The 22,760-nt window shown below is 40.3% G+C and overlaps 1 long non-coding RNA gene across 1 annotated transcript in view; it reads right to left on the minus strand.

The window, feature by feature from the left end:
- The window catches only part of LOC117817358, a 32,585-nt gene extending 13,399 nt beyond the window's left edge, over positions 1-19,186 (minus strand). Inside the window, exon 1 of the long non-coding RNA XR_004632131.1 lies at positions 18,561-19,186. This is a non-coding gene — a long non-coding RNA (uncharacterized LOC117817358). The remainder of the gene's footprint in view (positions 1-18,560) is intronic.
- Between the last annotated feature and the right edge of the window lie 3,574 nt (positions 19,187-22,760).

Below are 22,760 nucleotides of genomic sequence, written 5' to 3' on the forward strand. Positions count from 1 at the left end.
TTTTTTCAAAATAAAAGATAAACTTAAACCAAGGAATATAATGATGGTATTGTACCTTACTGGTTGTACTTGAAGTAGATACGATTCAAATACTATTCGGACATGGGCATCTACACCGCACGCCCCCAGATTAATACATCAACCCAGTCGGGCCACCCTTGTCAACAAGTCTGGACACGCCTCTTCATCATGTCCTCACAGCAGACCATGTGTGAGCATATGTGCAGACTGTCTAATTTGTTGCTGCAGAGCTATGGTGGTGGGACTGCCAAGGATCTCCTCTGTCAGACTGATTAGAAAAGAGGAGAGCAGCAATGGCATGGGAGGGAGAAAAATAAGGATAGAAGGGGGGAGGGGGCTTCTCAGGTAAACACCACCCGGGCACTGTTCGATCTCAACATTTAAACACATGCGTTCTCAAAGCTGCAATCCAATTATTCACTGCGAAATGCTGCTTTCAACAAGCTCTAACCCCATTTAAGAGGTCTCCTCACCCAAAGGATCCTTTTTAATAAACAGAAGCAAACAAGTGTTGACCAAAAGGCAGCAAACCATTGCTCTGCGCTTTCTCTTCTAACGACTTAATTAATCAAGTACTTGGGCTATAATGACCTGAAGTTCATTCTTCAAAGTAACTATTTAGAAGTGAAAGTCTGAGACAGAGGAGTAGCTTGGGAAGCTTAAAGAGAGTCAAAGGGATATTGGAGCTTAATGCTGCAGCTTGGTAGTCTTTTATTTAATGATGATGTAGAATATGAGGAAATTAGCTCAAGCTACTTAGGTGCTCATTAAGCTAACATGCTAACAGGTTAAATTCAAAAATCACAATCCAAGCAAGCATTGGTTTGATGTAATAACAATTCCCTCTTAAAGTGCCTCTTTTTCCATGTGAATAAATAACATCCTTTGAGACCAGACCAGAGGGAGTGTTGCTAGCCAGCTCTCATTTACATAAACACTTACTGTTCAATACACAGAGAGCAAGAGCGAGGCTAAATTAGGTTGACTCTCATGTACCCATCCTATTAAAGATTTATTAAACATAGTTAAAGCAGAGATGGAGTCTCATTTTAAAATAACTGTTAAAAGCCTATACATAGGAACTGGAGAAGGCACGTTAAAATAAAGACTGCAAGCCTATTTTAGTAAAGTGGAGAGAAATGAATTCCGCCGTCCTCTGCTTGCATCACATACGTTGATACTGATGTTGACAAGTAGTAAATAGTAGTAGTGCTTAGACTGCTCCATTTTCCTCTCTATTTTTTTCCTTTAATGCCCTTTGCTTGCCAACAGCTCTCCTGTAAACCATGAAGCCGAGGCCAGAGGCCAGCCATCATCTTGTCATTATCTGATGGGAGTAGCGTTAACTTCCCTGCAGCTTCCTTGTTGGGGTGGGAGGGGTCAAAAAGTCGACCCGTGTCAGAAATGGAGAGGAAACTGTAAAGCATGAGCTCTGCTATATTGATGGCATTGACATATGTAGCCGACTGTGATTTGAATTTGTGAATCCTCATTATAGCCTGAGCCTTTCCGAAGACAGCATTATTAACATAGTGAGAGGCACGCATGCCCCCATGAATACTAAAGTCCTGTTTGCCTTCAGTGGAGGATTTGCTCCCAAATCGATTAGGAAAATATGTACTCTGCATCAGTATGAGTTTGAGAACTTGGCATGATCGAAGTTAAGTCAGTGTTTTTCCCGACTCAGCACATTAGCAAAAATGTTAAAGTCAAGGTTAACATATTCACATTGGCCATTCTTTTTGGTAGTCAGTGATTCATCACCTTCATTTTTTTTGATCAGTCTATTTGGATCTGAGGCCTGTCGAAAATCACGATTTTACAGCAAATGATGGCCTGAACATGACTTCCAGAATCTGAGTCAGCAAAATTTGGCTCATCACTGTCAGATTTACAAAAAATATCATTATGCATGCACACTCACTCATCACACACACACACACACACACACACACACCACACCACACCACACACTCTGTGATTTCCTGCTTTGGCTTGCCTTTGTTCTTCTCAGTGTTTGCACACAGAGCTGCCCCGGAAGCTTCTGGCTAGCCTGTCTACTGTTAATCAGAGCTCCCACACACTGGCCTTTCTCGTGCTGCTGCCACAAACACAGTGCAGTATTCAACATTAGAACAGGCAGTTGTCCCCCTGAAAGATTCATGTGGTCCTGTACCATCACACTGAGTAAATCTGACCTAGAAAATGTGTGTTATGTGTTTAATATTGTATTATGACAAAGATAGGATAAAGCCCCACTGTTAAAGCAATAACATGACATTTAATAAAATAAGCTAATTCACTGTCTTACAGATGTATAGTTAGATCTTGGTCCTATACATGTGTTAACAAAGGGCTTTACAGCCCTCTCAAGACAGTTAGCTTCACCTAGCATTTGGGAAAACTATGGTTCTGTTAAGAAGAAGAAAACATGGAGACACTGAATCCCGGAGGGGAATTCAATTCTTACTTTTATTGAACATGCAACACATATTTAGGCCTGGAACACAAATACATGCACAAACTAAAGTGGACTAAAGAAGAGATGCCAGACTGATGGGGCTCCACGTGGATAGACACCCCAAGCAGTTTGGGTTCAGTGCCTTGCTCAAGGGCACCTTGGCAGTGTCTAGGAAGTTAAATGGCACCTATCCAGCTACCAGCCCAATTTGCATACTTTGATCAGCGCCAAGACTTGGACAGATGACCCTCTGGTTCAAGCCAATTCCCTACAGACTGAGCTACTGCCACCCCCAAGCCTATGTATTAGCTGCCAAACAGCACCTAATCATATTTTTTACTCATATTTTTTATCTTTTGTTCCATCCGTAAAAATCCTTCCGGCAGTTGGAACAATATGTTACAAGAGACTTAAAACCATGGAGGACAAAGAACACCACTTTATTATTTGAATCAGTGTAAAGATACTCCTAGTCAAACATTACTCCAATATGAGTCCAAGTTAAAAAAAAAAAACTCAATACATTGTTGTATTTTCTTAATACATGAGTGCAGTCAAGAACACAACAATAAAACAACCAACCATAGAATGAAAAGTGCAACTAAGACAACTTTACTTAAAATGTTAATTTGGAATAAAACAAATGATGAGCTACACACCCCAATGTGCTTTCTCGGGTTGGAAGCTGAATTTCTGAACAGCGGGATAAAGTTCCTGCGCAGTAAACAGAGTAAACATTTAAAACAATACTGCTCATTCTTCATTTCAAAAACCTCAAACATGGGCTCAAGATCTGGTCATGGATGCTCAGCTCTCAGCCATAGTCATCATTAACACCTCGAGAAGAACAGCCTGATCTACATAACATTGATCTACATTAGCTGTATGTTCAACAATGGAGACGCACCATGCACAGATGTAGCAACGTCAGTTGGACAACCAAACGCTAGAAACAAAACATTCATAGAAGTGCAGTGGAGTCAAAAGTAATAAGTTCCCCTTAAAATGATGTTCAAGCAAAGCACAGATACCTTGTAGTTAACACGAGGTGCTGCACAGACTTGAACCTGTCCCTGCTAAAGATGAAGCCCAGTAAAATAAACACAACCTTTGCAACAATGTGACATTTATGGAAGTAGGCTTATTATCTGTCTCACAAACGTTTAGTGCTTTCTTATTCAATAACTATGCTAGAAGTAGGAAGAGCATGCAGCTAGCTCAAGACGGTTAGCTTAGTGTAAACATTTAGCCTCGTGGAATTAAAAGCTGCCAAGTAGAAACTTCTTTGTTTTATCCATGAAAATCATCCCTTTTGACACATTGGGATGCTAGAGTCTTGACACGTAGGCACAGTTCTTAGCAAAGAGAAAATCCACTACAAAGGTTGACCCACTACTTGTTGTCTTTGTATCTACAGTTTGTAAAAAAAAAAAATCACCAGACAACATGTTAGAGAGCTTTAAAGTGCAAGGAAACAGATGTTGCAGTATTTTTGTATGGACTCTAGCAAGTTGTTTCACCGGGGCTAAGCTAACCAGCTTCCTCCTGCTCTCAGCAACAAAGCGTGATAATCTGATTTACCAAAACATCAATCTTTTCTTCAAAGAGCGGCTGTTACACTCCATCTTGTATTATTGTGTACTATTTTATTTATAAGTAGAAGTGAAATGTTAAGATTTTCCCTCGGCTTATCAAACGAAAAGAAACATTAAGATGTTAAGCATTTGTGTCAGTTTTCTAAAACAGCTTTTCTTGATTTGACAAATTGTGATAGGGGGGAAATTATTATTACTATATTGATTATTGTCTATAAAAGAAATTGTGACTCTGATGGTGCTCTCACATTCTAACTATCTGCTTGCTGTCTAACACATAAAACAGCAGGATGCAACAAGTCCAGGCAAGTGCTCTGCAGATTGTCAAGTGATTATCTGAAAACAGGACACTTCTAACTAGGGCAACAGGCTGAGGGAACGAGGAAGAATACCAGATTAAGTTACAAATCATCGGCTGACTCCACTCTTGGAGAGCATTCAACACAAGAGATTGATGTGTGCACCAGTGTAAGACAATCCAAGGATACATTTTTCTGTGTGTGTGTGTGTGTGTGTGTGTGTGTGTGTCAGTGTTTGCATGAGTGCGAGCTTGTAGGTCTCTGTATGATCTCTTGCCCTCTGGGTTGTAATTAATTAGAGTTGCAACAAGGCCTGATTAGGATTCCTCTGTGATTCACAACCTCTGCGACCTTTCATCCAGCCTGCAGAACTGATCCCAACCTAATGCAATTGCTCCTATTGCAACGTACCGAATGTGTGCACTGCTTATTTAGCTACTTGTCAAACACGTACTGTACAACCTAATGGGGTGTGCAAGGAGCAGCAGAGGAATGCAGAGTTTTTGGGACTATGTTACTAAAAGCAAGCCACTCTAATAATAAATAAAAATGAAAAAATAAGCATGACTCATTCCTTGGATAAATGTTGCCATGGTTTAATGGGTACATGCTGTATTAATGTGATTCAGCAGAAAAAACAAATATTAAATCCGTCTTTGCATTCTGCTGTGATGCAGCCACCAGGGACATCTTGAACACCACAGCCTCTTGTCCCTGGCTTTCTTCCACTAGCCAGCTATTGAAATGATTTCTTTTGATCTTGCGTTTCCAAATTAGGATTCTAATTCACAGTATGAAAAATTAATTACCATTTTCCATAGTTTCAAAGAGAATGCGTGTGATGAGACCCGTACACTGCTGGTATTAAATATGTTAAACAAAGGCTTTCTTTCTTGGGGACATTTTTTTTTTTGTTGCTTGGTCAGGGTGCAGGAGTGTTGAATAATCGATGACCTTCATGGCGTGACTGTCTTAAGAGGCTGTCTAAAAGTCATGGCCGAGGTTTAAGAGGCCACTCTGCCTTACTAATACAAACGGAGCTTCAGCAATTATTCAACGATCCAGCTGAGGAACACGATTTAAACAGATTTGTTGAATCTCCGGTCTTAGTGTTACACTTGAGGAGGGTTTTATACTTAAAAATGCACAACATGTTGTAGGAGGAGAAGGAAAACAGTGTCTGTCATAATATTTTTTCCTTTCCTTGGAGAGAAAGGATAAGCTCAGTAGTCCATATTACCCCCAGAATCTTAACATCTTCATATCGTCTTTTTTCTTACAGAAAATAAACACATTTATAAAACAGAGGTTTGGCAAACAGCATGGATGCTGACATCAGACAAAATAAGGAAGAAACTTAAAACAGCCTTTACAAGTCAGCATGAATAAAAGCACAGGCTGATTAACATCTATCATTTTATTAACATGAATGTCTGCATTTCTTCCTGACTGCTGCATGTAGAGCTGGGGGATATTGAAAATGATGTTATCAGGATAAAATATTTCATATCAGTCGATATCGATAATTATCACGTTAAATATCAAATCATTTAATTTAAATTTAAATGCAGATTTTTGATCCCGAGTGAATGTTGAAGAAATCAGATGGTTTGTTAGCTTGTATCTGGATTTAGTTTTCTGATCAGCTTTTTGAATCCCTCATTTCTGACGGTGCTAACAGGAAGCAGGTCATTTGTGTAAGGTGTGATTATTGTGATGTTTTAGTTTGTGGATTATTTTTCTCAGGTTGAGGTTATTTGCATAATTTGATTTAAGTTTACAACAGAGATATTTCAAATTGTGTAATGTGTATCAGTTTATAGAGTATTGTTTTGAGTAGTGCACTCCCCTTTAAGACTACTAAAGGCTTATATATACTTCTATGTCTCCCTTACGCAGCAGGGGCTGACGCAGACATGAGCACCACATACTTGTGTGTCGATGTGTCCGTGTCGCGCAGCAATTCTCCGTCGAAACGCTTAAGGGCAGTGCGGTCTCTCTGATAGCCGGTCGCCTGCTTCCAGTCCCGCTACGATCTCTGTTTACTTTTCCACAGAGATTCAGAGCGTGTTATTTTAATCTACAGCTGATACATGTTGCTGTTTATCATACAGACATGATTACATGAAGAATAGAGAGGAGGAGATGAAATACACGGCTGATGTGCGGCCGATGTCCGGGATCCCCGAAGTCCTGTAAATGCGGGAAACACAATGCCGCTGAGCGGACCAATCACAGAGCTTGCGGCCCGCGTTGATTCTATGCCTAGTTACATTTTGGAGGAGGTGCACGTCAGGTACGGGAGCTACGTGGACCCCCGGCATAGGATACGCTGTCGATTCAATACAGAAGTATAAATCAGCTTTTAGGGGATAAAGGTAGAGTGATGTTGTTTCCCACAGTGCAGTGAATGCATCAGGGTTATTCAAGATGGTCGCGGTGGTCATTAACGACTCTGCTTTGAGCTCGTAGGTTTTGAGTTTTCTTCTTTGTCGCTGTCGCTTGTTTCAGCTGTGTTTACATTCTGCTCCGAACATCTTTAAGCCCCACCTACCTCTCACCCTGCGAGAAGATTGGCTGTTCAATGCCGTCTTCTTCTTCTGTCTGCTTTCCAGTGGTTGGGGGGTGTAATTACAGGTTTAAATATCGAATTATTATCGAACATTTGTTATATTTATATTGAGAAAAATTATAACACGATCATCATGGTTATCCAATTATCGCCCAGCCCTACCTGAATGCATGTCCTTGGATGAGGGTGACTGCACTTTTTATCCATTATTGATGAAGCTGTTCAGTTTGAAGTGTTTGATTAGAAAGTTTCATTGAGCTCAGCAGCTTTGATCAGAAACATATGCCTTTACCCTTCACTCTACCCTTTTAACAACCACTCCTATTGTTCTTTCTAATTAATGATGTTTCATTTAATATTTCATTTACTACAAATTAAGTGCCATTCTATCTCAACTGATTGCCAAGCCTTAAACTCCTTTGTCTTTTTCAATAAGCGATATTTAGGTATGGAATTAATTTCTGTTGCTGGAAACACAATTGATTCATTAAAAAAGAAGGGATTCTCCTTATCATTCTCCCTGAAGGATTACACCCACTATTCACCGTTCTATTTCAAGCACACAAACTGCTCAGTCGAGGCCAGTCCCAATCAGGACATATTTAATGATAATAGTAAACTCTCTCTAAGCTATTCAAAGTTAGTTGACCTTACAAAATTGAAATGAAAGGAAATTAATTTTCATTGAAAGTAACAATATACTTAACAAGCAGTGGAAATCCAGCAAAGCTTGAGAGGTTTTCCATCAGCTCACGTATGAATATTTTGAAGACACAATATTATTTTTCACAATTAAGTGAACATTCATTGAAGAAGCTTTGATTTGTCTTTAGAGCTGCTGTTATGCATAATAACCCCATTTGTTTTTGGTTATTCAAGTGAAGAAAAACACTTACTTTTCAAAATGATCCATTCCACGCTTAAAGTTTGAGGCTTTTTTTGGATGTGAGTTTAAAATAAGGAGAAATAGAGAGCTTGCTTGTTTTCTGAAGCGACTGGTCAGTATGTATTGATTCCGCCAAAAATGGGAATACTCTGTGGTGATCCATTTATCTGTTAATCTGTCTGCGAGCAGAGGTGGAGAGCCAAAGCGGACCAAAGCCAATACACCAAAGTCTACACAACATTTTATAAACTAATTAATCAATGCTGAGCCTTGCAGAGGCCAAGAAACGTGCGAGAACTGCAGAAGAGCAACACTGCCCCCTACTGCTGATCTGCTCCAATTCATCAAAAAGTAATAAGCTTTTGGCACCAACAGCGGCAATAAGATGAGGAAACAGGCCCTGCCAAACACTGTCATATTGTGTTTTCTGGTTAAAAGAGACGACAACTGATTCAGCTGTTGTGAAGCTGAGAGAGAGCAGCATATGGCCACAGCAAGTAACACCGGACTTGCCAGCAATGTTCATTATAATTCATAGATTTAATAGAGATGGAAAGTTTGGCTTGAGTAGCGTTCAAGGTTAGTGGATGATTTATGCAGGATCCATGGATTAATTCCTGTTGCTGGTGCTGCTGGAATCGATTGAAGGCAACCTTTAAAGCAATCTGGTGGGATTAAGAAGCAGACGATTTTTGTTTCCCATGAAAAAACATAAAACCAGTCTCTTACTGAACATACAGACATGTTTCAGACTCAGCGATGAGCAGTCCTCATTAGTTAGTTTATTGATGCACTTCTAAGTAAAATTGTTGCTGTACTGTGCTGTGGTACTAAACTGGCTTATTATTCCTTTCTAATACTATGAACCCACCATGGCTACTTATTGAATAGCATTTGCTTTATGAAAAACATAATACACACAAATACACAATATAAAATATTTTCCAGAAGTAGTAAGGACAAAAAATATATAGTTAAACACAAAACATACTTTTTGAAAAAAAAAAAAAAAATCTATTCAATGCAAGTGATTAAATGTAAAATATATGATCCTATAGTTTCACATGTTTACTGTCAGTTATACCCCATAGTGGTATATTTAATTCCTTAATAGATTCTTTATGAACAAAATAGAGTGATGCCTACAAGGCAGTTCAGGCAGGCTACTTTAGCTGCATTGATTTCACACTTGACATGCGTCATTCTCACAATCACATGACAAACACATCCTCCCCCTCTGGTGGCCTATTTAGACAGCACGATCTCTGGCCTCTGCACTGCCAGTGCACCAATACCCTGCGTCAATGCTGCACTCAAACCTTCAGTCCTCACATCACCTCAGCACCCACCTGCAGGCTCCGACTATGGGGTTTAAGATCGAATCATCACTCCTCAATTTCTGAATGTAAAAATAAAAGTGTGAGGGAGGATGAAGTTGGAGCCTAGATGTCTAACACGAACAATGTCTGCTGCTGCAATAAATATTCCAAACTGTTCCACTGAGTTATCTGACTGAACTGATAAATGAAATAGCAGTAAGTACAATCTTGATAAACTTTTATTGAATTCAGGAGGGATAGTGCTTTTGACTGCTGGAATAATCAGAGCATTATAAAAACGAATTGTTCTTATTCATATTACAAAGCTAGACTCTCTTAGACCCAAAACAGAAATAAATATGAAACATCGTTAGTCCAAAAGCATATTAAGCAGCAAATTTCATTTGTTCAATATTTTTATTGTAAAGCTATGAAATGTCATACTGATTATTGAAGGCTAAGTTATTATTTCTAACTTTTACAGAGGGCTAAAATGTACCAGGACAACAAATGGTCAGTGCTGATGAAGCCTGAAGTCTTTCTTGATTTATCAATGCACTGAAGGGAACTGAGTGACATCCAGCTGATGAGTGGTAAAGCAGTTATTGTAATTGCTTTGTGTCACTTGCACATGACTGGTTTCCTTTTAACCAATGTTTAAGTATTTTTTTTTAAAAGGTGCAGTAGTTCTTAAGCTACCTGATATGAACTGGTAATTTGTTCCAGGAGTGTGTGCTTCTAATAGGGATGGGTATTTCAAGCCAAAATACTATTCGATAATCATTAGCATCTATTTGACAATTATTCAAATAACCCCCCGAGTTTTTTTGATACATTTGTTCAATGATGGAGGGGCAAGCCCATTTCAAACTTTAAAAACATGTTTACAGAATCTGTGCTGGATTGTTGGTTTTGTTTTTGATGTCCTGTAAATGTTGGTGTGTGAGACACACTTTAATACATTTTTTTCCATTTAAAACGTGGGCTGTGTCCTATTAACTGGTGTGACCAACATAGTTCTATAAAATGCAGGGAGAGGTACTTTATTGTGTCTTGTTATTTTACCAAGAAGCATGCTGGCATGCATAGCATTATGGACCAGACTGATGCCATGACTTCTCCCTTATTAAGTCATCATGCATTTCAAGAAAACTGTCATTTACTATTGAGTGAATAAGCCTTCAGAGTAGAGGTTAGCACTCCAGCAAGATGCAAATAAAATTGATTTTTCAACTGAAATCAAATTTCCTTTTAATGTTAAGATATTGATTCATTAAATCCCAAGATTGATCTTTTAATATATCCACTTTACGGCGGATAGCCCCCCGAGGAGCTGCTGTACTGAAGAAACCTCAAAGACAGAAGATCTGGACAAAAGCAAGGTGGTATGCAAGATGTGCAACAGTGATAAACCCCACTGGAGAAGGTAGTTACGTTGCAGTTACCATCCAGTTCTCAACAGGACCAAGAAATAACTTAGGCTGTTGCAACTTTCATATGCAAGGATATACTGTACATCAATACATCGTTGTTTGAATGGCTGGCTTACAAAGCTTCATTAATACACTCAAACCATGCTACATGTCACCAACATGTCAATATTTGAGTGAAGTGGCCTAACAAAACTGTATGCAGAGGTGAAACACGGCATCGCAACAACAAAGCCCAAGGCTTGTTCTCACGGAGCGTCACTCATCAGTGTAAAATGATTGGTTAATCTTTTGCACCAGGACTCAAAGAAACTGAGATGAATGGCTCTAACAATCGTAGATACACTGTATGTCAATGTTTTACTATTCTACAATGTAGTATAGCCACTTAAGTAAATAAATGGACTGTGACATCATCAATATCTAGCCAGTAAACAACACCGGGAAGTTAGGAATGTGTGTGCATAGCCAAGAATCCACTGCAATATTTGTGTTTTAGGGAAGACATTACATTAAGTCTAAAGTAACCTCATCAGACTTGTGTTCAGAATTTTACAGAAATGTTTTCATGAGATTTTTTGAAACGCCTGAAGAGTATTGGTTGTCATGTTAGATAAAAAGTTCATTCATGTAACTGCTTTGGGGTCAATTCTTACTGTAAGCCTTAACATTTTCAATAATGTACTCAGTTCAAAGGTTCATTTTACAGTTAAGAGCGTTAGTTCTCTGAGAATCTTTTTCATATTCGAACAAAACTGGTGTTGTTACAGATATAGTCCTAAATTAATCAAATCAGATTGGAACTTGAATCAGAATTTTATCAATCCAGACATTCAGAGGCAATGCCAAGCCCTAGTTGGATTCAAAAGATTCCTCCATTTCAGACAGGTGACAAATGGAGTTGGGTGGCATGACTCAAGGTGAATTGGTGGCAGGCAGTGGTCAGTCTGTCTCTCACAGCTATCGACATTACCCCAGACTGAACTAAACCAAATGCAACCACCTGGTGAAAACTGAAAGAACCACACAGCTGCACAGAAACAGCGGGATGTGTACTTTGCTGGACACAATGGAAATCATCACACAGGAAAAACAGGTTAAACCTTTTCCCTTTGAAAAATACACCAAAAAAATGACTGCATCTTATAGATCAGTGAGACTTATATCCCTGATTTTACTGTATATCATGGGGTCCAGATTGAAAAGGCATGCAGATGAAGAGTTAACCTTTGTTTTACTTAAATAAGACTTAGTAAAACAAAGGCTAACTTCAGGCAAAGTAAGTACTCAGTATTCACTATACAGCAGGAACTTCCAAGACAGGGATAATTCAGACAGGTCCATTTTCAGGGGATATATGTCAGACATTAAAAGCCCCTTTTGAAGTGAAATGAAACAGAATTTTAATGCAACACCCTCCTCCACCTGTTCCTGCAGCTTATTGCAGGAGAAATTGATTAAAGATCAGTGGGAACTTTATGTGTACTTTGTGTTCCTCTTGTGGCTGGAGGGAACATCAGAAGATGTCATGCATCTTTATCGAGAATACTGATATGATTACCTCCAAATCCTCAAAGCATTTGTTGATGTTTTCAGCGGTGTGTCATCATGAGACTAACAAACCACACACATATTTTTAGTTTATCCTCCATCCTGGCATTGGTTCATGTATCACTATCATAACACACAGGCCCTCTAAAGGAGTTTATGTCCTACAGCATTTGTGGCAGTGAATGGAAAGTCACTTTCACTTTATTCATCAAGGACACTTCTCTCATCAGCTCATATACTTTTAAGTGGCTTAAAATCTAACCTATGTTTATTTGTTCTGCTGTCACAACACTGTCCTTTCCCTGAAACACTAAAGCCCAAGATCCACAGGATGCGTCGCGTTACGTTACGGCTGCGCCGCGCACGTCGCAGCAAATAGGTTCCCATTCAAGTCAATGCTCTAGAGTCCACAGGGCGCGCTGCGGCGCGTCTCAGCTCCGTCTCTGGAGCGTTCCGCCGCGCCGCTCTGCCAGAGATACGCGGGGAGTCTATTTTCGCCGCTCCCCGCGCCCAGCACGCGTCAATCGACACAGAAATGATCGAACTATCCCGGAAGTCAGGCACGAGGATCGTATGCAACATCCGCTCACTTTCAAAATAAACACCATGTGCAAACACAAGATCGTAAATTTCACCACTTCTTCAACATTACGTCATAACCTGTGGCATCGGGCCAGACGTCAGTCTCAAAAGATATCCGACACCATGGACGAGGAAAAGTTTATACTGCGTTTTGGAGTTCTCGAGGGATCTTGAGTTTCCTGCTCCGGAGTGCGCGCCGCTCCAAACACGCATCCTATGGACCAGGGCGAAAGCCCCGGGACGGAGCAGAGCCGTGTCGCAGCCGTAACGCGGCGCACACGCATCCTGTGGATTCCCAGAGTAAGCATTGAGATATTTCTTCTAGCTCCTCCTTCTATTTCTAGAATATTTAATCATTTAAAATCCTTCTTCTGACCTACAAAGCTCTTAATGGTCAGGCACCATCGTATCTTAACGAGCTCATTGTGCAACATTACCCCTCTAGAACGCAACGCTCCCGGCTACCTCCCATACTACAGTAGTATGGGATGTTGAACCTTCAGTTATCAGGCCCCTCTCTTTAGGAATCATCTACCAGTCAGGATCTGGGAGGCAGACACCCTCTCTACTTTTAAGATGAGGCTTAAAACTTTCCTTTTTGATAAAGCTTAGAGTTAGAGCTGGCTCAGGCTTTGACCAGCTCAATTATGCTACTATAGGCTTAGACTGCCAGGGGAACTGGCGCACTGACACACTGGGATCCTATCTCACACCCCCACCCCCCTTCAATTACTTTATCTCTGTCTGTCCCATTGAAAGTGACTAACCGTAGACCTTTCTGGAGTCCCCGAGCTCCCTTGTCTCGTAGTCACTGCCATAGAACTCTTGATGGATGTTCCAGACTCCAGCTGATACCGACGTGCTAGACTCCAGCAGCAACAGCTACTACTACTTCTACTCCTGCTATACTTCTCATCACTATTATCGCTCTCTCTCTCTTAATTTCCATTATCCCTTTTTCTAACTCCAACTTGGTTGAAGCAGATAGCTGCCTGTTAAAAGGAAGTTTTTCCTTGCCGCTGTAACTAGCTAAATACTGCAAGGTGCAAAGCTCATGGTGGATTAAGATGAGATGAGATAAGAAGAGTCCTGTCAGTCAAAGGGGACTGGATCATATCCTGTCCTGGTGCTGGGTCTTTGTTAATAATTTAACAAAGAGTACGGTCTAGACCTGCTATGTTTAGAAAAGCATCTTGAAATAACGTTTGTTGTGATTTGGCGATATACAAATAAAGATTGATTGGTTGAATTTCATCTAACCCAGAATGTTTTTGATTCAACCTATGGGCTATTAATGGTGTTTTTAAGCTCATTTTCTGGGTAAAAGTACAGTTCAGTGTTTTAACACTCAGTATCCAAAACCCAAAAACATCCTTGCTGTCAGCTGTTTTTTGTCGCTGTGCTCACAGCGCTCTCAGTTAAAAGAAGATCAATGGTTCTTAGATTTTGGCTCACCACTGCACTACCGAGTTTATCTTTTTTATTACTGACTAATCAAAGTCAAGAAAAGGCAGAACTTCTGACAACAACTTTGTCAACAACACTGATGGAGGTCCATATAGAAGAGAAACCAAACACTCTTGTTTTTCTTAGGGTGCAATTTCCAGCTATAGAGCTGCAGCTTGTTAAAACAAACTTAACAGTCACTACAGCAGGAGAACAAGAAGTACATTCTTATAAACTTTATGTTTTCAGTTTTTCAACACTCTGTGAGTATTGTTTTAATATCTGAAAGCAAGTCTTATCCGATGCACAGACTAACACTCCATAGCAGTTAAACAATAGATCCAAAATGTTTGGAGCAAAGACTGTATACCCCATGATTCATACACTTTTTATCACTTAGCTGTTAACCTGACTGAAGCCATTTTCCCATTATCAGCCTGCTAATGAAAAACAGCTGATTGAATAAGCACAGCAAGGCTAAATGTGAAACAGGCTTATTTAAACTGGAAATTCATGATGGATTTACAAAGAGATTCAGGCCTCACTGACTGCTGAGCACTGCCTGCCGTTAGTACAACTTAACAACATCTCCTGGTACATTCTTCTTCTTGGAAAGCAATAGCAGTGCTTACGGTAATCATTGTCCTCCTGCCCTGTGGGTAAGATGGAAACCCTCAAGACTGATCCTAGCTCCATCTCCCGTGGCCAGTCTGACCCTTCATTTCCTTTGGCTTGGGGCACTGGTGGGTAAGTGCAGTATAAATTTTCATCTCATATCTTTGCCCAGCAGTGAGCTGAAGCTCCTTTGACCAAAACACTTTATGCTTTCTTTTGGTACCCCGCTGGCTGCAGACACTCAATTTTGAAAATGCATCTTGCTTTAAAGTACTAAGCCTGAAAACACACAGCAAGCTAACCTCTTATACACACAAAGAGAACATCTATGTCTTTATCTATGTGTGAATAAGGGTTGATAGGGGGCAACATGGCTTGTTTTGCTAGCTCTGTTAGCACAAATGAGCTATTCTCATTTCCCTGTGGTTATTTGTCAAAAACAACAGAATGACATTGTGAGTAAGGAAGCAAGAAATTAACCACAGCTTGAGAGAGAATCGAGAGAACTGTTGTTCCTCTTTACACGTAAAAAAAGGTCACAGCAGCCAAATATTTAGCTTCCATTATGAGGCTGATGCCACTGGCTGACACTTCCTTATGAGGATGAATGGAGGCCTTGAGTGAACTTCATTTCCCACACACATTCACCTAAACTCGAGTAACTGAGCACATGGAAGAAGAAGAAGAAGAAGAAGAAGAAGAAGAAGAAGAAGAAGAAGAAGAAGAAGAAGAAGAAGAAGAAGAAGAAGCTTTAATTAAGTGATGTTGGACTATGTGGTCAGGATTGATTTTGGATCAAATTAAGAAACATTGCAACTAGGAATGTCCCAATCCCGATCTCAACTATCTGATCGGAGCCAATCTGGATGATGATCTCATCCAATCATTTACGTCAGCTGTCACTGAGTGCGAGTGTATTTGAGCATTCTGAGTTTGTTTAACTATGTATACATAATGAGAAAATAATAAATTGGTCATTGATGTAAAACTCAAGCCAAGATCTAAATTTTATTTTAGAACTCACGTGCACCACCAGACACATTACAGTAAAAAGCATGCTCTACGCACCCTACGGTAACTCTCCAGGGACATATGGTTCAAAAAGGCGAAAACATTTACCAAACACAGGACAGTCTGTTTCATTGGCATTAGAAACCTTGTGGCTAGCGCTAGCTATCATTCTCTATACCGGCATTCCAATCTGTAGCTAGTGGCAGCTCCCGTTCTTTATACTGGCATGCCCTCCATAGCTAGTCGCAGCTGCCGCTCTCTAGACCCGCATGCTGCTCCTAAACTTGTGGCAGCTGCCGTTCTCTATACCGGCATGCCACTCAGGAGCTAGTGGCATGCAACCAGGTGTGTTGCGATCATGCTGTCAGTCCCACTATTTATGATCTCCATCTTGCAGCTGGTGATATAAAAATAAGATATATAATATAATATTTTAGTTATTTTTTTAATCACTTATTTTTGTTAAAGGAAAAAAAACCTTGAGCAGCTCAACTCTCTTATCTCTTGTGCAACTTATTATATAGGCAAACACAAGTATCGGATCGGGACTCGGTACGTGGAAATATTTAAAATAAAAAAATCAGATCAGGATCGAGGGCCAAAAAAGCTGATCGGGACATGCCTACTACAAGTGCTGGCCCACACACTGAAGGAGGACATGTAGATGTTTTTAGGGGCTACGGTGGAACTGACCTTTGCATTTTTTAACATCACACATTGCATCTTAACTCACCGTTATATAATATGATAATTTACATCCATTTCATCCCTCCTGCACTGGGGAAATGTGCAGATGCTCCTCAACAGAAGATAGACGCCAGATACAGGCGTTTCATCCTGTGACATTTCCATATGGCAAGGCTGCTTTGTGACTAATCCTTCACGGCTATGGATTGACTTAGCCTTGACCTTCTTGGCGTGGAACCTTTTTCTTGTGACTCAGTTCAAAGAATGGGCCACATCTAAGGATAGAGGGTCTCATATGTCGTAGAGATTTAAAGCTCTCAAAGGCAAATGTGCTTGATACGCAATTTTGGACGATACATAAACCTGACCTTGCTTTTTGTCTGGTTTGATCTGGGATGGACTCCGGCCACCTTGGATACTGTGTATGAGGGATAAACCTGTGAGGATGATGGCTGGAATGAAGAATAGATAAGACTGCACTTGACTTGACTGGGTGGTCCACATGACCCACTAGGAGTTAACCTTTAACAACAATAGGCCATGGGAGCTGCATGTATATGCTGATATGAAAGCAGAAGGGTAGGACCAACAGCAGTGTACAATAAGTACTTAGATGTAGCGTGACTATCTCTGCTACCAGACAGCTTTCTGTAAACAAGCTCTCATGAAGACACTGTATGCTATCATACCCAGCTCCACATATCAGGTTAGCAAAATTAGCAGCTAACCTGTGAAGAATGCAAGCATGAGGTATTTGTTTTTTAGATATGTTGCAAAAAAATATCAGATTTAGGTCTCCAGTGGTAGAAGACATGATCCCAGTGAGATAATGTGTTTCCTGGATAGGCAATAATGAATGACTAATGCCAACTCTTAAGCCAGATAAGCCAAAAACAATCCATTGCTGTGTTTACATCTGCATTAATTTTAAGTTGATCTGCCCCATGTGCCAAAACAAAATCATACAGCTTATGTAATACTTATTTATATGTAGCACCCACCAGTCTTACTGCCAAAGATGTGGGAACTTACTCCAGCAAAAATGATGGGGCGATAGGGTTCTTTTTTGGGTTTAATGGTTGCTACCTTAAGGTGTACTGTACCTGTGAAGGATGGACTTTATTTACTCTATAAACACATGAACTAAAGGCTGATTTATACTTCTGCATCTCCTCTACGCAGCAGGGGCTGACGCAGACATGAGCACCACATACTGGTGCGTCGGTGTGTCCGTGTCGCGCAGCAATTCTCCGCCGAAACGCTTGAGGGCAGTGTTGTCTCTCTGACAGCCGGTCGCCTGCTTCCGGTCCCGCTACGATCTCTGTTTACTTTTCCACAGAGATTCAGAGCGTGTTATGTTAATCTACAGCTGATACATGTTGCTGTTTATCATACAGACATGGTTACATGAAGAATAGAGAGGAGGAGATGAAATACACGGCCGATGTGCGGCCGATGTTCGGGATCCCGGAAGTGCTGTAAATGCGGGAAAAACAAAGCCGCCGAGCAGACCAATCACAGAGCTTGCGGTCCGAGTCGGCTCTACGGGGAGTTACATTTTGGAGGAGTTGCACGTCAGCTACGTGCATAGGCCTCGGCGTAGGTACGGGAGCTACGCGGACCCCCGGCGTAGGGTACGCCGTTGATTCAATGCAGAAGTATAAATCAGCCTTAAGCTGTGTGCAATTACTTACTCTATAATAATTAACTGACCCCAAACAAGGTTTAAAAGGCAATTATAAAACTTTACTTGAAGTTTTGTGAAATTAGAAATATTAGACATTAATTTTACATGAATATTAATTGAAAAACACATCACTAAGTTTTGTCATATAGGTACCCTTTAAAGTGATACACACCTCTTAAAATAAGGCTTAAGATTAAATTTACACCACTTAGCAACAAATTACCTGGCAAAATATAAAAGGTATCCTCGTAGGCAAAATACAATAAAGTAACTCTAAATCTGAAATGTCTGCAACACTTTTTGTAATGTAGATCTTAAACAATTACACTCTTTTACCTATGGGCCAACGCGCACACTCATTCCCAAACACATACAACGAAAATATAAATGTTACAGACCTCTTAGATGCTCGGTGTGGTTCGGCCTTTAAGAGTCCTCCGTCCTGGTTACACAAACGAAACAGTCACATACATAATGGTCCGGGAATCCTCTTCTTGAGAAGCTGAGTCACAGCCGACACAGTCGTATCCCCGCGAAGCAGAAATTCGCCAGGTAACACTCACAGTCTATCTGGAAAAGTCCACTCCTGATGAAACAAAAATCCAGTGGCTAACACCAGCTGTTCAACTGAAAACATCAAATCCTCGTCGGACGTCACAGAAGAAAAACACACAGAAACAGCGGCGAAACGTAACAGAATGGTTGACCCTGGAGTTCTCAAAAAACTTCACTTTAACTTGTTTAATGGACTTCTGACTTCTCACGCGCCTCACTTCACATTGACGAGGAAACGTGGAGTAGCTTCGTTGACTACAGGTTTCTTCTGACACTGAACCTTAAACAGTACAACACAACATAAGGTAATGCTGCTAATGTGTGCGTTCTCTCGTCGTCCTTGTCATCTTCTCCATGCGTAATCATCAGTGGACGGATCTGACTGCCTCTGCCGACCAATGAAAATAAACCAAAAACAATAGCGGTATAAAAAAAAATCTTGTAATTTTTATTTATAAAATGTGCCTCAACTGAGTACTTCTTATCTCTTAACAAAGGTTATTTAACAACTTAACTTTCACTTTCATATACTTTATTTATTCATTTAACCCCTTATTCAGCACGGCTATATATACTATTACTGAGCTGGGATATGATCAAGCAGCAACCTCCGGTCTAAAAATATGAGTCCAATGCAGAAGTGCTTAAAACTTCAGTTCATCGACGATCCGCTTGAGGCTGGTTTCGGAAGTACCGGACACCACATACACACCAATTCAAAAAAGCCGATCTTTACAGCAGAAATAAACATGTTTACAGCCTGGTTCAAAAGATGAGTGTAGTCTGGATAGCTCATTTCTCGACCCGCACATACTGTATGGGGGTGAATTTTTTTCTAACACTGCAATTTCGAAGATATTAAGATTACGAGTCTTCCAATGAGAGGCACAGCTGCCTTGATTGACAGGCGGGAACCATAGACTGTAAAAAATATGGACGTAGGATCCGTGACGTCACCCATCTGTTTCTGAAGAGCTGTTTTGAGACCAATCGTCGGTGGCAGCCATATTGCTTCTATCGAGCCAGTGTGACGTAAAGAGGCAGAGTTTGAGCCTCCTAGCCAACAGCTGCAGTGTTCCTGCAGGCAGCTGTGCCTCTCATTGGAAGACTGGTAATCTCAATATCTTCTAAATTACCGAATTAGAAAAAAATTCACCCCCCTCACAGTGAGAGGACATCGAGAAATTAGTTATTCAGACTACACTCATCTTTTGTACCAGGCTGTAAACATGTTTATTAATGCTGCAAAGATCGTCTTTTCCCCATTCATGTGTATGTGACTTCCGGTACTTCCGGAGCCAGCCTCAAGCGGATCCTCGATGAACTGCAGCTTCTAACACTTCCGCATTGGACTCATATTTTTAGACCGGAGGTTACCGCTTGGCGGGAACACTGTAGCTGTTGGCTAGGAGGCTCAAAGCCCGCCTGTTTACGTCACAATCGCTCAACAGCAGCAATATGGCCGCCGCTGACAATTGGCCTCAAAACAGCGCTTCAGAAACAGATGGGTGACATCACGGATACTACGTCCATATTTTATACTATGGATATGATACAACATAGGAAAGAGACGTAATGGTTTTAATGGCTACTGCTTAAAAAACAACACTGGCCATTTATTATTTATTTACAGTCTTAAGTATCATGAAAATGTATCCAACTTATTCCAACCCCTGTGATGCCTTGATAATTAGAGTAATGACTTCTGGTGTCACTGAACACAAAACCGGCATTTTCCATAGCAACCGTACAGCTATCCTGATTATTTAGGTGATTAAATATGAATGAACATCATCTGTTACAACTCAAACAGGATAATGTGAAAATTCCTCTACCGTCTAATATAAAGATGTTGGATGACGATATGCAGAAATGGCCTCAAACAATCTTCTTTAGCATATTTGGCGGCTTTAAAAGCTCCATTATGATGGATGGTAAAGCAATAAACAACCTGATCTTAATCGTATCAGTATGTACATAGTCATAAGGTCCAACTTATTCTCATCTGCTTATTTGTGTTATAATACAGTTCATAATTATAAAAGCATGAGACCTCATCTCAACTACTTCTGAATTTATTGTATTGTGTTGCTGACGCTGTTTGGTTTCATGTGCATGTATTCTGACTTCAGTCATTCAATCATTCAAGGCTTTTTGAATACAACCGCTAATTGCATAACAGGTGTCAGAACTCCAGAAGGGCAATTTGGAAAGGACCTGGCCTCAAACGATCATCGAAGAACTGCAGTTTTTAGCACTCCTGCATTGGCCTCATTTTTGAACATCTGAGGTTGATTTTGGGATAACCACCTAGCACTTCTTAACTTCTTTTTAAGCTGTGTTCTTGAGCTTTACTAAAAAAAGGGATCCTAAACACATACTGAATGAAACTGAATGATGCTTTATATAATACACAGCACAATTGTGTTTTTTGGATGTTAAGTTCTGTCATTTTATGGTAACCCCTCTTTTTAAGCAGAACTCTTGGAGCTCTTTCTTTTAAATGTGCAACCTTTCAGTGTCAAAATGAATGGTGCTACTATAACAAATGCTGTAGATCCAATATTGGTATCTGTTTTGATCAGGAGCATGGCATTGTAGACCCTGAACACATGCATTGCACATAACATCTTTCCCCCCAGACCTACAGCCTTGCTTAAGATTGCAGAAAAGGATTTGTAAACATGGTTTCTCATATCATCTGTTTTAATATGTGGTGTTCAGTGTGTATCAAGTACTGTCACAAGTATCAAGTTAACATTTAATATAAGCTGTTCACCTTAAATCAGTAAGATCACAAGTAATATCAATACACTGATAACAATATTTCTTGAAAGTGTCTGCCACATAGCTTTTACTGAAGGCTTGGCAAAGCAGCAAACAAAATATTAGATAGACAGGAAATTAAGCTTCTCTTTTGGCACGTCACCAGACGCTGCTTTGATTCGGGTGAGGGCAGAGGTGGCTGGATTCTCCCCTCTTTGCGTGTAGCAGTGTGTAATGAGTCGGATGCCATTTTGAGAGATGCTGTTTATGAGCGTCTGGATTTGACGTTGCAGGCGACAAGGGAATGTGGGGAATTAAGGAAGCAGTGTGAGCTACACTTAACAGAATGTGACAGGCGCAAAATGACAGGGTTTGGCCCCAGAATTAGGCTGCCATGTTGTGTAAGCACACACGCAAAATCCTTACACACAGGCATAGGCACACTCATAACACACATGCACAATCTGCAATGGAAAAGTTGGGACAAGCATGAGGGGGCAATTTTGATCTGTTCCACCAAACACAAGTCAATGTCTATGTGGCTCTATTTTTAAGACAGGCAGACACACACACAGTGTGTCCCAATCAGTGGGACTTTCTCAGACAGGGACAAAACAAAGTCATTTGAGCCTGCAAGTGTCTGTCTCAGCCTGGTTGTGACAGCCAGGATAGTTGCTTTTAAACAGATTAACCTGAGGGATATCTGCCCAGCCCGAACTGACTAACAAGGACACAACATTCAGTGTCCCTTTACATATTTTAACATTAGAATCAAGGTTACTGCTCCAGTTAGAGAGCATTGTTTGACAAAAAAGAACTCATTTGAAAGCTTAAAATAAGGAAAGCACAATTTAGATTTTTTGATAATAACCTGCTCCTGATTGTCGATATGGATAAGATTACCTATATTATATTTTTTTACATTTTGAAATGTATAATGTGTAGTTACGCACACTCAAGTGTTAGAAAGGCTAAGATTTAGTGAGCACAGATGCATGCATATTAATTATATTATCAAATGTAAATGTGATCACTTTTGTCAACACATAAAAAAGGCCTGTACTGACTCTTTCATTGCCTCCTTTTTTTGTTATTGCTAACAGGAGCACTCCCTTGCATGCAATCATGTCTTTTTATTTGAAGTCATCATCCAGCCACTGGGCTGTCAAACATTGAGCATGCTCAATGGACTTATGTCAGAAGTCCATCTGTCTGTGGTGAAACCAATGTCACTGATTTTGATGTAGATCAGAATGTGATTGTGTGTAGAGATCACA

Source organism: Notolabrus celidotus, chromosome 8 (genome assembly GCF_009762535.1).
Source record: "Notolabrus celidotus isolate fNotCel1 chromosome 8, fNotCel1.pri, whole genome shotgun sequence".
NCBI classification, from domain to species: Eukaryota; Metazoa; Chordata; class Actinopteri; order Labriformes; family Labridae; genus Notolabrus; species Notolabrus celidotus.